Here is a 17497-nt window from a genome sequence, read left to right on the forward strand (position 1 = left end):
TCCAGAAAGAATTAGTACCAACTCTCTTCAAACTCTTCAAAAAAATTGAAGTGGAGGGAAAGCTACCTAATTCATTCTATGAAGCCAACATCACCCTCATACCAAAACCAGGCAAAGATATTACAAAAAAAGAAAACTACAGACCAATCTCTCTAATGAATATAGATGCAAAAATCCTCAACAAAATACTAGCAAATTGAACCCACCAACACATTAAAAGAATTATACATCATGACCAAGTAGGATTCATCCCAGGTATGTAAGGATGGTTCAACATAAGAAAATCAATTAATGTAATACACCATATCAGAAAATCAAAGCAGAAAAATCACATGATCATCTCAATTGATGCAGAGAAGGCATTTGACAAGATTCAACATCCTTTCCTGCTGAAAACACTTCAATGGATAGCAATACAAGGGAACTTCCTTAAAATGATAGAGGGAATATATGAAAAACCCACAGCTAATATCATCCTCAATGGGGAAAAATTGAAAACTTTCCCCCTAAGATCAGGAACAAGACAAGGATGTCCATTATCACCACTATTATTCAACATCGTGTTGGAGGTTCTAGCCAGAGCAATTAGACAAGAAAAAGAAATACAAGGCATCAAAATTGGAAAGGAAGAAGTAAAACTATCACTGTTTGCAGATGATATGATACTATACATCAAAAACCCAGAAAAATCCACAACAAAACTACTAGAGCTAATAAATGAGTACAGCAAAGTAGCAGGTTACAAGATCAACATTCAAAAATCTACAGTGTTTCTATACACTAGCAATGAACAAGCTGAGGGGGAAATCAAGAAATGAATTCCATTTACAATCACAACTAAAAGAATAAAATACTTAGGAATAAATTTAACTAAAGAGACAAAAGACCTATATAAAGAAAACTACAAAAAACTGTTAAAAGAAATCACAGAAGACCTAAATACATGGAAGGGCATATCGTGTTCATGGATTGGAAGACTAAATATAGTTAAGATGTCAATTCTACCTAAATTGATTTACAGATTCAATGCAATACCAATACAAATCCCAACAACTTATTTTTCAGAAATAGAAAAACCAATAAGCAAATTATCTGGAAGGGCAGGATGCCCCGAATTGCTAAAAGTATCTTGAGGAAAAATAACGAAGCTGGAGGTCTCACACTGCCTGACTTTAAGGCATATTATGAAGCCACAGTGGTCAAAACAGCATGGTATTGGCATAAAGATAGATATATCGACCAATGGAATTGAATAGAGTGCTCAGATATAGACCCTCTCATCTATGGACATTTGATCTTTGATAAGGCAGTCAAGCCAACTCACCTGGGACAGAACAGTCTCTTCAATAAATGGTGCCTAGAGAACTGGATATCCATATGCAAAAGAATGAAATAGGACCCATATCTCACACCCTATATAAAAGTTAACTCAAAATGGATCAAAGAACTAAACATTAGGTCTAAGACCATAAAACAGTTAGAGGAAAATGTAGGGAGATATCTTATGAATCTTACAATTGGAGGCAGTTTTATGGACCTTAAACCTAAAGCAAGAGCACTGAAGAAATAAATAAATAAATGGGAGCTCCTCAAAATTAAACACTTTTGTGCATCAAAGAACTTCATCAAGAAAGTAGAAAGACAGCCTACACAATGCGAGACAATATTTGGAAACGACATATCAGATAAAGGTCTAGTATCCAGAATTTATAAAGAGATTGTTCAACTCAACAACAAAAAGACAGCCAACCCAATTACAAAATGGGAAAAAGACTTGAACAGACACCTCTCAGAAGAGGAAATACAAACGGCCAAAAGGCACATGAAGAGATGCTCAATGTCCCTGGCCATTAGAGAAATGCAAATCAAAACCACAATGAGATATCATCTCACACCCACCAGAATGGCCATTATCAACAAAACAGAAAATGTCAAGTGCTGGAGAGGATGCAGAGAAAGAGGCACACTTATCCACTGTTAGTGGGAATGTCAAATGGTGCAACCACTGTGGAAGGCAGTTTGGCGGTTCCTCAAAAAGCTGAATATAGAATTGCCATATGACCCAGCAATACCATTGCTAGGTATCTACTCAAAGGACTTAAGGGCAAAGACACAAACGGACATATGCACACCAGTGTTTATAGCAGCATTATTTACAATTGCAAAGAGATGGAAACAGCCAAAACATCCATCAACAGATGAGTGGCTAAACAAACTGTGGTATATACATATGATGGACTGTTATGCAGCTTTAAGACAGAATAAACTTATGAAGCATGTAATAACATGGATGGACCTAGAGAACATTATGCTGAGTGAGACTAGCCAAAAACTAAAGGACAAATACTGTATGGTCCCACTGATGTGAACTGACATTAGTGAATAAACTTGAAATATTTCCTTGGTAACAGAGACTGTCAGGAGATAGAAATAGGGTAAGATAATGGGTAATTGGAGCTGAAGGGATACAGATTGTGCAACAGGACTGAATACAAAAGCTCAAAAATGGACAGCACAATACTGCCTAATTGTAATGTATGTTAAAACACTGAATGAAGCTGCATCTGAGCTACAGTTTTTTGTTGTTGTTGTTTTGTTTTTTATATATTTTTGTATTTTTTATTTTTATTTTTTCTCTATATTATCATTTTATTTCTTTTTCTGTTGTTTTGCTATTTCTTTTTCTAAATCAATGAAAATGTACTAAGAAATCATGATCATATATCTATGTGATGATATTAAGAATCACTGATTGCATATGTAGAATGGAATGATTTCTAAATGTTGTGTTAGTTAATTTTTCTTTCTCCAGTTCTTCCAAGTGGACAGTTAATTCCTGAATTTTTGCCCTTTCTTATTTTTTGATATAGGCATTTAGGGCAATAAATTTCCCAAAACAACCCCAAAGCAATCAAAAGGAAAGAAATAACAAAGATTAGAGCAGAAATAAATGAAATTGAGAACATGAAAACAATTGAGAAAATCAATAAAACCAGAAGCTGGTTCTATGAGAAAATCAATAAGATTGATGGGCCCTTAGCAAGATTGACAAAAAGAAGAAGAGAGAGGATGTCAATAAATAAGATCAGAAATGGAAGAGGAGACATAACCCTTGACCCCACAGAAATAAAGGAGGTAATAACAGGATACCATGAACAGCTTTATGCTAATAAATACAACAATGCGGATGAAATGGACAACTTCCTAGAAAGGCATCAACAACCAACTTTGACTCGAGAAGAAATAGACGACTTCAACAAACCAATCTAAAGTAAAGAAATTGAAGCAATCATTAAGAAGCTCCCCAAAAAGATAAGTCCATGACCAGATGGCTTCACATGTGAATTCTACCAAACATTTCAGAAATAATTAGTACCAATTCTGCTCAAAATCTTCAAAAAAATTAAAGAGGAGGGAAAGCTACCTAATTCATTCTACGAAGCCAACATCACCCTCATACCAAAGCCAGTCAAAGATATTACAAAAAAAAGAAAACTACAGATCAATCTCTCTAATGAATACAGATGCAAAAATCTTCAAAAAATTCTACCAAATCGAATCCAGTAACACATTAAAAGAATTGTACATCATGACCAAGCAGGATTCATCCCAGATATGCAAGATGGTTCAACATAAGAAAATCAATTAATGTAATACACCATATCAACAAATCAAAGCAGAAAAACTACATGATCATGTCGATTGATGCAGAAAAGGCATTTGACAAAATTCAACATCCTTTCCTATTGAAAACACTTCAAAGGATAGGAATAGAAGGGAACTTCTTTAAAATGATAAAAGGAATATATGAAAAACCCACAGCTAAAATCATCCTCAATGGGGAAAAACTGAAAACTTTCCCCCTAAGATCAGAAACAAGACAAGGATGCCCACTATCACCATTGTTATTCAACATCATGTTGGAAGTTCTAGCCAGAGCAATTAGACAAGAAAAAGAAATACAAGGCATCAAAATTGGAAAGGAAGAAGTAAAACTCTCACTGTTTGCAGATGATATGATACTGTACATCAAAAACCCTGAAAAATCCACAGCAAAACTACTAGAGCTAATAAATGAGTACAGCAAAGTGGCAGGATACAAGATCAACATTCAAAAATCTGTAGTGTTTCTATACACTAGTAATGAACAATCTGAGAAGGAAATCAAGAAAGGAATTCCATTTACAATTTCAACTAAAAGAATAAAATATTTAGGAATAAATTTAACTAAAGAGAGAAAAGACCTATACAAAGAAAACTACAAAAAACTGTTAAAAGAAATCACAGAAGACCTGAATAGATGGAAGGGCATACCGTGTTCATGGATTGGAAGACTAAATATAGTTAAGATGTCAATTCTACCTAAATTGATTTACAGATTCAATGCAATACCAATACAAATCCCAACAACTTACTTTTCAGAAATAGAAAAACCAATAAGCAGATTATCTGGAAGGGCAGTGTTCCCCGAATTGCTAAAAGTATCTTGAGGGAAAAAAAACAAAGCCGGAGGTCTCATGCTGCCTGACTTTAAGGCTTATTACGAAGCTACAGTGGTCAAAACAGCATGATACTGGCATAAAGATAGATATACTGACCAATGGAATTGAATAGAGTGTTCAGATATAGACCCTCTCATCTATGGACATTTGATCTTTGATAAGGCGGTCAAGCCAACTCACCTGGTACAGAACAGTCTCTTCAATAAATGGTGCCTAGAGAAGTGGATATCTATATGCAAAAGAATGAAAGAGAACCCATATCTCACACCCTATACAAAAGTTAACTCAAAATTGATCAAAGATCTAAACATTATGTCTAAGACCATAAAACAGTTAGAGGAAAATGTAGGGAGATATCTTATAAATCTTATAATTGGAGGCAGTTCTATAGACCTTACACCCAAAGCAAGAACACTGAAGAAATAAATAAATAAATGGGAGCTCCTCAAAATTAAACACTTTTGTGCATCAAAGAACTTCATCAAGAAAGTAAAAAGACAGCCAACACAATGGGAGACAATATTTGGAAATTACATATCAGATAAAGGTCTAGTATCCAAAATTTATAAAAAGATTGTTCAACTCAACAACAAAAAGACAGCCAATCCGATTGCAAAATGGGAAAAAGACTTGAACAGACACCTCTCAGAAGAGGAAATACAAATGGCCAAAAGGCACATGAAAAGACGCTCAACATCCCTGGCCATTAGAGAAATGCAAACCAAAACCACAATGAGATATCATCTCACACCCACAAGAATGGCCTTGTCAACAAAACAGAAAATGACAAGTGCTGGAGAGGATGCGGAGAAAGAGGCACACTTATTCACTGTTGGTGGGAATGTCAAATGGTGCAATCACTGTGGAAGGCAGTTCGGCGGTTCCTCAAAAAGCTGAATATAGAATTGCCATGTGACCCGGCAATACCATTGCTAGGTATCTACTCAAAGGACTAAGGGCAAAGACACAAATGGACACTTGCACACCAATGTTTATAGCAGCATTATTTACAATTGCAAAGAGATGGAAACAGCCAAAACATCCATCAACAGACGAGTGGCTAAACAAACTGTGGTATATACATACGATGGACTATTATGCAGCTTTAAGACAGAATAAACTTATGAAGCATGTAATAACATGGATGGACCTAGAGAACATTATGCTGAGTGAGACTAGCCAAAAACAAAAGGACAAATACTGTATGGTCTCACTGATATGAACTGACATTAGTGAATAAACTTGAAATATTTCCTTGGTAACAGAGACTGTCAGGAGATAGAAATAGGGTAAGATATTGGGTAACTGGAGTTGAAGGGATAGAGACTGTGCAACAGGACTGAATACAAAAACTCAGAAATGGACAGCACAATACTGCCTAACTGTAATACAATTATATTAAAACACTGAATGAAGCTGCATGTGAGAATGATAGAGGGAGGAGGGCTGGGGACATAAATGAAATCAGAAAGAAAGATAGATGTTAAAGACTGAGTTGTTATAATCTAGGAAAGACTAGAGTGTATAATAATAGTGACTAAATGTACAAAATTTAAAAATGTTTTTGCATGAGGAAGAACAAAGGAATGTCATTATTGCAGGGTGCTGAATATAGATGATAATTAATATTTTAAAATGTCACCTTATGTTGAGACTAAAGCAAAAAATGTTTATTTGGTACAAAATTTATATTTTCACTAGTGCATTTCCTAATATAACTTATGTAGATAGTTTGATTGAACATCATAAGTACTTGGAATTTCAGGTAGGACATTAGATTTTGTTGGTTTGTCCAGATTGATGCCCCGATGAATCCCAGAGTGATTCGATCAGTGACTGGAAAAGTATTTGCAAAGCCCCCTTTGGGGAATGGTGAGAACGGGGAGAAATTCAACTTCCCCAAGTTGAATTCTTGATATTCTCACAAGCAGTGTGGACAACCAAAGCTATAAGCTGAGCCCGCAGTCTTGGGGTTTGTTCATATGAAACTTAACCCCACAAAGGATAGGTGAAGTCTACTTAAAATTTAGGCCTAAGAGTCTAAATTTTGTTGAGCCTCTTTTGTTGCTCAGATGTGGCCTCTCTCTCCAGACAACACAACAAGCAAACTCACCACCCTCCCCCTGTCTATGTGGGATATGACTCCCAGGGGTGTGGACCTTCCTGGCAATGTGGGACAGAAATCCTAAAATGAGCTGAGACTCAGCATCAAGGGATTGAGAAAAACCCTAGAATGAACTGAGACTCAGCATTAAGGGATTGAGAAAACCTTCTCAACCAAAAGGGGGAAGCGTGAAATGAGGCAAAATGAGTGTCAATGGCTGAGAGATTCCAAACAGAGATGAGAGATTATCCTGGAGGTTATTCTTATGCATTAAATAGACATCACCTTGTTATTCAAGATGTAATGGAGAGGCTGGAGGGAATTGCCTGAAAATGTAGAGCTGTGTTCCAGTAGCCATGTTTCTTGAGGATGATTGAATAATAATAGCTTTCACAATGTGACTGTGTGATTGTGAAAACCTTGTGACTGTTACTCCTTTTATCTACCTTGTCAACAAATGAGTAGAACATATGGAATAAAAATAAATAATAGAGGGAACAAATGCTAAAATAAATTTAGTTTGAAATGCTTGTGATCAATGAAAGCGAGGGGTAAGGGGTATGGTAGGTATATCTTTTTTTCTTCTTTTCTGCTTTCATTTTATTTCTTTCTCTATTGTCTTTTTATTTCTTTTTCTGAATTGATGCAAATGTTATAAGAAATGATGCCTATGCAACTAAATGATGATATTGTTAATTACTGATTATATATGTTAATGTTTTATTTGGTTTGTTAAATTTTTTTAAATTAATAAATAAATTAAGAAAATGGTGCTGGCTGTCAAGCTTCAGTTAGAGATAAGGATGAAGCTGATGTGGTTATGACTAAATCAGAATACAGGGTAAAGGATGATGTCTGTATTTTTGAATTTTACCTACTATATGAGACCAAAAGAAGAGAGTTTTTTTGTCCAAAACCAAAATGTTTGTCACACACAATCTAAGTTAACCTGTCTGGCCATTCAGTTAAACAACCTAAACACATGGAGGCTAGAATTGGGAATTAGCTCTTACAATGTAATAACCAGATATATTCTGGTTATTACAGAGTGTGTTGGGCAGATAACTGCAAAGTATTGGTGATGTTTCTTGAGGGACTGGGGAAAAAATATGGTGCTATTAAACTTTCTTACCTGGGAAAAACCCGATACTCTCTCAAACATTAGGGACTCCCAAGTTAAAAAGCCAAAGGTTTGATCTTGAAACTTTCTCTTATGAAACTTACATCTGTAACAGAAAAGTTAAGCGTACCTATAATATTGCTTAAGAATTCCTTCCAGAGAACCTCTTTTGTTGCTCAATGTGGCCACTCTGTTTCTAAGTCTGACTCTGCAGGTAAAATAATTACCTTCCCCTCTATGTAGGACATGGCATCCAAGGATGTAAGTTTCCCTGATAACTTGGGAGATGACTCCCAAGGATGAGCTTGGCCCTGGTACTGTGAGACTGAAAATACTTACCTGACCAAAATGTGGGAAAGAAATGTAACAAAATAAGGTAGCAATCACTAAGAAACTTCAAATAGAATCAAGAGGCTATTCTGGAGGTTATTCTTATGCAAACTTCAGATAGATATTTTCAGAAGCCTATAACCTCCAGATGGTTTCTAGGCCAGATAAACCCTGAAACACAGAGTTACCAGTCTCTCCAAAAGCATCAACCAGTTGCATCCCCCTACCCTATAATGTCAACACCCCTTATCAACATGAAGAATTTAAAATGGCCATTGCCCAAATATTCCTAGAGTGGAAGAAGGATCAGAAAAGGAGGAGTTGTATCAAATAAGATAGGGTTTAACAAATGAGTATGGTTGCTGAATTATTATATTGATATTTCTTTTAGTCTCCAGTGTCTTAGAGAAGCTAGAAAGAAACATCTGAAATAGTGGAACTATAATCTATACCATACTTTCAAATTTGTTCTAAAACTGCTTGTTAAAATGTACTTTGAAGTTTATCACTTTTTGTATATATGTTATATTTCACAATAAAAACGCTAAAAATAAAAAAAATGTAAAATGATGCTGAGGAAACCAGATATTCACATGGAAAAGAATGAAAATGGACCCCTACCTTCCACCATATGCAATTATTAACTCAATACTGATCAACAACTTTATTATAAGAGCTAAAACTTTTAAACTATTAAAGGAAAACAGGGAAATTCTGCAGAACATCACATTAGGCAATGGATTTTTTTTATTTTACCCTGACTGTATGAGCAACAACAACAACAAAAATAGATAGATGGATTTCATCAAAATTTAAAGCATTTTTCCACCAAAAGTCTCCATCATGGGGTATCATCCAGGGAAGAGGGTGGAGTAGGGATTTCTAAGACACAGTCCTTCCATCAACCACTATTAAAGAGGCAAAAGCTATCTAAAATAACTATTTTGAAACTTGAGAGGCTGGAAGAAAACTGTACAGCATCCAAGAAAGGGCAGGAGAAGAGGCCAAAAACTTTGGGAAATAACAGTAAATTCCATTCTCCCTGTTGTGGATACTCGCACCCATCCACCACTCTCATGGCAGGCTGCTGCTGGGTCCAATCCCTGGCTAGTTCACTGATGACATAAAGTGACATAAAAATCCTCTTCCTCAAGAAAAAAGGTGGGCAAGACTGATCACTGCTCATGGTTTTTGATTTGCACATATGGATCACCAGGAGCCCAGACCCAAGAGCAGCTATTGTTTCAACCAACCCCAGACAAAGTTGTTAACAGCCATTGTTTCAATACTCCTCAGACAAGGGAGGGTGGAGTGGAAGTTATTGTTTCATCCTGTCCTGGACATGTGCAATGGCACTGAAGATTTAAGTATGTTGTGCTTTCTCAAGACTGTGGTAGAGAGCTAGCTGAAAAACTGCATTTCCAGGGCAGGCCAGGAAAGTTCAGCTTTGGCAAGCAATTAGAGAAGATTTTAGCACCCTTTCAGATCCCCTCCCCAGGGCAATTTAGAGCCAATCTGTGCCTACTTTATGGGTCCCTACTCTGTTTGGGTACAGAAAGACTGACTTGGGAAAAGACTCTTCATTGTGCTCTCCTTCCAGAATTTGCCCTCAGGGTAAAAGCAGCTTGAAACAACAAAGAGAGTTTTAAAACTACAGTGGTAGACAATCTGTGGCAAAAGCCTACAAGCTTCAAATACCCAGGAGAGGCAAGTCTATCTTCTGGGAAAAAGAGGGGTCAAATAAATTCTTATAATAGGGGAACTCCAAAGCAACTTAAAAGCAAAAGTCCAGCCCTTTTTTGTTTTTTTTTTTTTTTTGTTTTTTTGGTGTGGAATGCTGACCTTTATGACACCACTGGCTTCCACTGAAGAGGTTCTTTCTGAGCTGGAGGAGGAAATGATATTCAGTGGTGTTTTACTCAGGTTCAAGGAGCAGTAAATGATGATGTAGCAGAAGCAGATATAATTTCTACAGTAGAATTCAATCATTCTGGCAAATCGCTGGCAACAGGAGATGAAGGTGATAGAGTTGTCATCTTTCAACAGGAGCAGGAATGCCTTTGACCTAAGGATCTCAAAATGCTTTACAAACACTAATGAATTAATCCTTACAACACCCTAGTAAGAAAAAAAATCCAGTCTCACAGCAGAGGAGAATATAATGTTTACAGCACCTTCCAGAGCCATGAACCGAGTTTGACTACTTGAAAAGTTTAGAAATAGAAGAGATCAACAAAATTCGGTGGTTGCCCCAGAAAAATGCTGCTCAGTTTTTATTGTCTACCAATGATAAAACAATAAAATTATGGAAAATCAGTGAAAGCGACAAAAGACCAGAAGGATATAACTAGAAAGAGGAAGATGGAAGTTATATAGAGATCCTACTACAGTTACCACACTGTGGGTATCAGTCTTTAGGTCCATGGATCTAACAGTTGAAGGCAGTCCACAAAGAATATTTGCCAATGCTCACACATATCACATCAACTCCATTTCTATATAGTGATTATGAAACATATTTATCTGAAGATAATTTGCTGATTAATTTTTTGCATCTAGAAATCATGGAAAGAAAGTTTTAATATTGTGGATATCAAGCCTGCCAGTATGGAAGAACAAACAGAGGTGATTATGGCAGCAGAATTTCATCCAAACAGCTGTAACACATTTGTATACCACAATAGTAAAGGAACTATTTGGTTATGTGACATGAAGCCATCTGGCCTCTGTGATAGGCTTTCTAAACTGTTTGAAGAACCTGAAGATCCCAGTAACAGGTCATTTTTTAAAAAATAATATGCTCTATTTCTGATATAAAATTCAGCCATAGTGGTTGATATATGATGACTACAGGCTATTTGTCAGTCAAAATTTGGGACTTAAAAATGGAAAACAGTCCTGTTGAAACTTATCATGTTCATGAATACCTCAGAAGTAAACTTTGTTCACTGTATGAAAATGACTGCATATTTGACAAATTTGAATGTTGTTGGAATGTATCTAACAGTGTTGTTATGACTGGACCTTATAATAATTTCTCCAGAATGTTTGAAAGGAACACAAAGTGAGACATAACCCTAAAAGCATCACAGGAAAATAATAAACCTCTCACTGTTTTGAGGCCACACAAATTTTGTGCAAGTGGCAGGTGAAAGAAAGATGAAACAAGTGTTCACAGCCCAGATTTCAACAAGAAAATATTTCATACAGCATGGCACCCCAAGGAAAATATCAGTGCTGTAGCAACTACAAAACTACTGTATATATTTCAAGACAAAGTGAATTAAGATTGGCATTCCTAGCAGAAAATCCCACTTCCTGCTTAGTTGAGATAGTTGAATCTAGTATTCATACCTATAAAGGAGAGGAGTCCATTGTGGCATCCCTTTCCAGTGTTTAACAATGTGCCATTTGACAACACATTTTTATAGCTACATGGAGAAAGCTCTGTGGATGAATCACTGTGTTGTTTTCCATGTCTGCTGGACAATTAGGTAAGGGTAGGGCACTTTTAATTTACATGATTTCTTGTACCATCTTGCCTAATGGACTAGATTGGACTGTATTAAATTGATTTACTCCACTTTTATGCCTTCCATTGTGATGACGTCAAACACAGTGAAAGCCTTCTGTGTTAGTTAGATTCAGTTGTCAACTTGGTCAGGTGAGCATACCTAGTCTTGTTGCTGCAGACAGAAGCCAATGGTATGTGAACCTCATCTGTTGCTCATTACATCTGCAGTCGGTTAGGAGGTGTGTCTGCTGCAATGAGTGATGTTTGACTTAATTGGCTGGTGCTTAAATGAGAGAGTGCAAGGTAGCACAGCCCAAGCAGCCCAGCAGACCTCATCTCAGCACTCGCAGCTCAGCCAAGGCCTTTGGAGAAGCATAAAGAAATCATCCTGGGGAAACTTCTTGGAACCCAGGGGCCTGGAGAGAAGGCCATCAGAGATCACCCTGAGTCTTCCCATGAAGAAAATCTCTGCTGGTTACAAAACTAAGAAACAGACATCTCGGGTTATAAATACCAGAATTAACTATTTAAAGTATTAAAATGTATGTTGTGTAACAAAAGAGTACCAAGACAAGCAAGTAAATAGGACATGGTGGCCCAAAAAAGGAAATAGAATAAAAAATGTAAAAAACACTAAGGAAGAAGATGATAATGTGGGCATACTAAACAAAGATTTTAAAAAATGACCTAAAACTATACAAAGAAATGATGGAAAATACAGAGAAAGAACTAAAGAATGTCAGGAGGACAATGAATGAGAAATACAAGAGTCCAACTAAAGACATAGAAATTTTAAAAAGGAATCACACAGAACCACTGTAATTGACGACTGCAATAGCTGACATGAAAAATTCTCAGAAGGGTTTGAAAAGCAGGTTGGAGCTGGCAGAAGAATTGGTGACCTTGAAGATAAGACACTTGAAATGAAGCAGGCTGATAAGCAGAAAGAAAAAAGAAATATTCAAAGTGAAAATAGCCTAAGACACCTCTGGGACACCATCAAATGAACCAATATGCACATTACGGCAGTCCCAGAAAGAGAAGAAGGAGAGGAAAGAGCAGAAGGAATACTCAAAGAACATTGCAAACTTAGCCAAAGACATGAATATGCACATCAAAGAAGCTTAGAGAACACCAAACAGAACAAACAGAAAGAAAAAATACCCCATTAATCACACTAAAGCAAAGGATATGAAGAAAGTTTGAAAGTGTAAGAGAAAAGCAATGTGTTATGTACAAGAGAATTCCAATTAGATTGTTGATTTTTCATCAGAAACCATGGAAGGCAAGAAGACAGTAATTTGAAATTCTTAAAGTGCAGAAATAAAATGACTATCAGCCAATAATTTTATATCCAGTGGGAATTACTTACAAAAATGAAGAGAGATAAAGACATTCTCAGATAAACAAAAGCTGAGGGAATTCATCATCACTAGACCTGCCCAACAAGCAATGTTAAAGGGAATTCTTCAGCACTGAAGTAAAGGACAATGGACAGTAGTTCAAAGCAGCATAAAAATAAAGACCTGTGGTAAAGAAAACCATTTGGGCAATTATAATTGCCAGGATTATTGTATTGCATTGTATGGTCTGTAACTCTGCTTCTTACTTCCTACAGGTGCTAAAGTACAGATGCATAAAAAGTAAGATAAATCTCTATTGACATATAATGTACAATGATATATGTGGAAACAAGTGAAAACAATGGTGGGGGTGCAAAAGATTTTAGGAAAAGTGCATGTATGTACTATTGAAGTTAAATTGGTATCAAACAAAATATGATTGCCATATATTTAGGATGTAAAATTCTAAACTCATGGTGGCCATAAGAAAAACAGGTGGAAAATACATACAGTTGGAAGTGAGAAGGGACTCAATATGGTACAACACACAAAAAACTAATAAATATAAAATTAGGAATTATCAGAAGCAAGGCGGAAAATGATGTATAAAACTTACAAAGGATAAATAGCAAAATGGCAGAAGAAATTCCCATATTACCAGTAGTGACTTAAAAGTAAATGGATTAAACACTCCAGTCAAAAGGCAGAGATTTTCAGAATGGAATAAGAAGCCTGACCCAACTATAGGTTGTCTGCAACAGACAGACCTTAAATTCAAAGACCCAAGTAGCTGGAAGGGAAAAGGATGGAAAAAATATACTACTCAAGTAGTAGCCAAATCAGAGCTGGGGTGGTTATACTAATATTGGATAAAGTAGACTTTAAGTCAAAAACAGTTATGAGAGACAAAGATGGTCATTATGTACTGAAAAAAGGGCAATTCAGCAGGAAGATGTAAGTACTATAAAACATATGCACCTAAAAGTAGAATCCCCAAATGTATGAAGCAAATACTGAAATATTTGAAGGAAGAAATTGATAATTCTTCATTAAAGGTAGGAGACATTAACACATTACTCAATAGTGGATAGAACATTAATCAGAGCAATAAAGAAGTACAGATCTTTATGGTACAGTAATCAATTATAACTAACAGACATATATGGAACACTACACCCAACTAAAATTGAGAATGAATTCTTATTGCATGTACATGGATCATTCTCCAAGATGGATAAAATTTTGGGTCACAAAACAAGTCTCAATAAATTAAAAAATATTGAGATCATACAATGTTTATTCACAATGTTTTCCTACCATCACCATCATCACTACCAAAATTTTTTCATCAACCCAAACAGAAACATTGTACAAATTAAGCATTAGCTCCCCCTTCCCTATCCCCTCCCTGATCCTGGTAACCTGCATTCTAGTTTCTGACTCTATGAATTTTCTATAAGTGAGATCATACAACATTTGTCCTTTTGCATCCGATTATTTCACTCAGTATGATATCATCAAAGTTAATCCATGTTGTAGCATGTATCAGGACATCATTCCTTTTATGACTGAATAATATTCCACTGTATGTGTATTCTATATTTTGTTTATTCATTCATCTGCTGATGAATCCTTTTCTTGCTTCCATCTTTTGACCACTATGAACATTGGAACAAATATTTGTTTGAGACTCTGCTTTCAATTCTTTTACATATATACCTAGAATTGGCATTGCCAGGTCATATGAGGAATTGCTAAACTGTTTCCCATAGTGGCTGCACCATTTTACATTCCCACCAACAATGAAAAATTGTTCCTGTTCTCTACATTCTCTTCAACACTTGTTATTTTCTGTCTTCTTCATAGTAGGTGTCTGGTGGGTGTGAAATGCTACTTCATTTTGTTTTTTATTTGAATTTCCCTAATGACTAATAATGTTGACCACATTTTCATTTACTTATTGGCTATTTGCATATCTTCTTTTGAGAAATGTCTTTTCAAGCATTTTGGTTTTGGCATCATTAACTTTAAAAGCTGATTGTGGCATTTAGCCAGGTGATTGAACATGTAGCCAGATTTGAGAACCATTGTCCTAAACCATGGATGGCTTCTTGGAAATGAATCTATTGAACTTGGAATGGTAATTCTTGTGGTTTATAAAATGCATGGTGCTTTCGCCAGTTCTATACCTTCATCTCGCCCCATTTGCTGCATTCATTGGATTCTTCTATGTATTTAATCAGGATTTATTGGGCATCTACCACGTGTCAGGTGCTGATCTGGTCACTGAGGACACAGTTCACATTCTAGTGTGATAGGGAGATATGTAAACAACAAATAATGTGCTAAATGATGTAATATATGTGTATGCTCAGTCCAAAAGTCCAGGGGAGGGATGAATAACTTGGCCAGACACTGCTAGAATCTTCTGGTCAAATGAAACTGGCATGCAAATGAACAATTAAAGTACAGTATCATAAGAATTGCTATAATTTAATCATGCATAAAGAACATTGGAAGCACCAAGTCTACCTGGGTGTTGTAGGGTAGTCTTTCCAAAAGAGATAACATTTGAAGTTAAGCAGACTGACATCTCATAGGTCCAAACCTTCTGGAAGAGTTTGCAGTGCTAATATGGCAGACAAAATATCAATCTCTATGCCAAGAAAATATAGTTTGATAACTGGTACAAATCTCTTTTCAATGGCTCTTAAATCTTTAACTTCTTCCTTTAATTTCAATTTATCATAGAATGAGGTGAAAAAATCACTTCAATCAATTTGTCTTGGTACAACACACAGTGCATCAATATTGGTGCCTTTTGTGTGTACTTCTAATCTGTAGGATCTGAATATAAAATTTTTTCCTCCAACATTTTCAATTACAGATTGTGGAAGATTCTTTTTTTCACTCATTTCTCGAATCCACTCTTTTATCAGGTTGTTTAATTTTCCAAAATTAAAATCCTGCACTGCAGTTCCTCTTCTTCTTCACAAACTCCAAAAGGCTTCAGAGTCTCAAACAGTTTCTATGTAATTACACAGTCAGTCTCCTTGAGGGCTGGTAAGCTGATAGGAGAGGTAATGCCACAGTGCTTCTGTGGTGGTTGTGTTGGCTGTGATCCCACCACTGTAATTGGAAAAAACACCATCTCCTGTGACTACACCATCTAGTCACTTCCCACCTACCACTCAACTGTTGCTGCTGCCATGCTGGGCATAATCCCCTGAGGTGGGAGGGAAGGGGTGCTTGCCTTGGCCCTGGGCCCAAACCCCACTTATTAAGTATTCCCAGTAAATGGCAAATCACTTTTCTCTTGTTGCTTTTAGAATTCTCTCAGCTTTGGCATTTTACATTTTAGTAGGTGTCTTGGAGTATATTGTACATTCTTGGGCATGTATATTAATATCTTTCATAAGAATTGGAAAATTTTCAACAATTACTTCCTTAAATAATCTTTCTGACCCTCTTTCTTTCTCTTCCTCTTTTGGAACTTCCATAATGTGTATATCATATACTTCATGTTTTCGCACAAGTCCCTTAGGCTCTCCTCACATTTTAAATTTATTTTCTTTATCTGTTCTTCCAACAGTATTATTTGATGATCCCTTCCTCTGGTTCACTGATTCTTTCTTCTGCCTGTTCAAATCTGCTATTGTATGTCTTTAGTGTAGTTTTAATCTCCATTATTGTCTTCTTCACTCCATAAGTTCTGTTATGTTCCTTTTTCAACTTTCTAATTATTCTTTTTGTTCACACATGTCTTTTAAATGTCCTTTAACTCTACATCCATATATAGTTTATTTCTATCCATATTTTCCTTTATCTCCTTATTGCTTTAGATTTGTTTGAATTTCTTTGATAAGTTTTTCCAATTCTATGTTTTCTTTGAAGTTTTAATTTGTTTGCATAATGAGCCATATCTTCCTGTTTCTTTATATGACTTGTGATCTTTTCCTGATGTCTGAATATTTGGTTATATTTATATGCTAACTCTGGAAGTCAGTTTTTCCCTCTTGCCTATGGTTTTATTGCAGATTCTCTCTGTGTTAATGATCTTCAAGGCTTGACCAAACTTAAACTAGACCTTTAGAGAAGTCTATGTTTGAGTGTTCAAATTTTCTCAGTTTTTTCCAAACCTGCCCTTTTCCCTATTGCACTGAAACTTTCAAGATTACTGTATTAGCTAGGGTTCTCTAGAGAAACAGAATCAGAAGGAGATATCTCTAGATATAAAATTTTAAAAAGTGTCTCACATAACCTGGGAATGTAGAGTCCAAGGTCTATAGGGCAGGCCACAAGCTGGTAACCCCAATGAAGGTCCTCAACAAATTCTCAGGAGAGGTTGGCTGGGGAACCATGGGAATGTAAGGGTCCAAGGTCTGTAGGGCAACCTGCAAGCTGGTAACTCTGATGAAGTTCCTCAATGAACTCTCAAGAGAAGCAGCTGGACAACTGTGGGAATGGTAGAGTCCAAAATTCATATGGCAGGCTGTGAAGCTGGCAACTCCAAAGACGGGTCTGGATGAATTCCACAGGAGAGACTCACTGGTTGAAACAGGAAGAGTGGCTGCATCTTTTGAA

The 17497-nt window shown here is 36.2% G+C and overlaps 2 pseudogenes; one reads left to right on the forward strand and one right to left on the reverse strand.

Moving 5' to 3' along the window:
- The first annotated feature begins 10478 nt into the window (after positions 1–10478).
- LOC143670472 (serine/threonine-protein phosphatase 2A 55 kDa regulatory subunit B alpha isoform pseudogene) lies at positions 10479–11343 on the forward strand (annotated as a pseudogene).
- Positions 11344–15441: 4098 nt separating this feature from the next.
- Positions 15442–16064, reverse strand: LOC143671907 (poly(A) polymerase alpha pseudogene; annotated as a pseudogene).
- Positions 16065–17497: the final 1433 nt, after the last annotated feature.

Source organism: Tamandua tetradactyla, chromosome X, assembly GCF_023851605.1.
Source record: "Tamandua tetradactyla isolate mTamTet1 chromosome X, mTamTet1.pri, whole genome shotgun sequence".
NCBI lineage: Eukaryota > Metazoa > Chordata > Mammalia > Pilosa > Myrmecophagidae > Tamandua > Tamandua tetradactyla.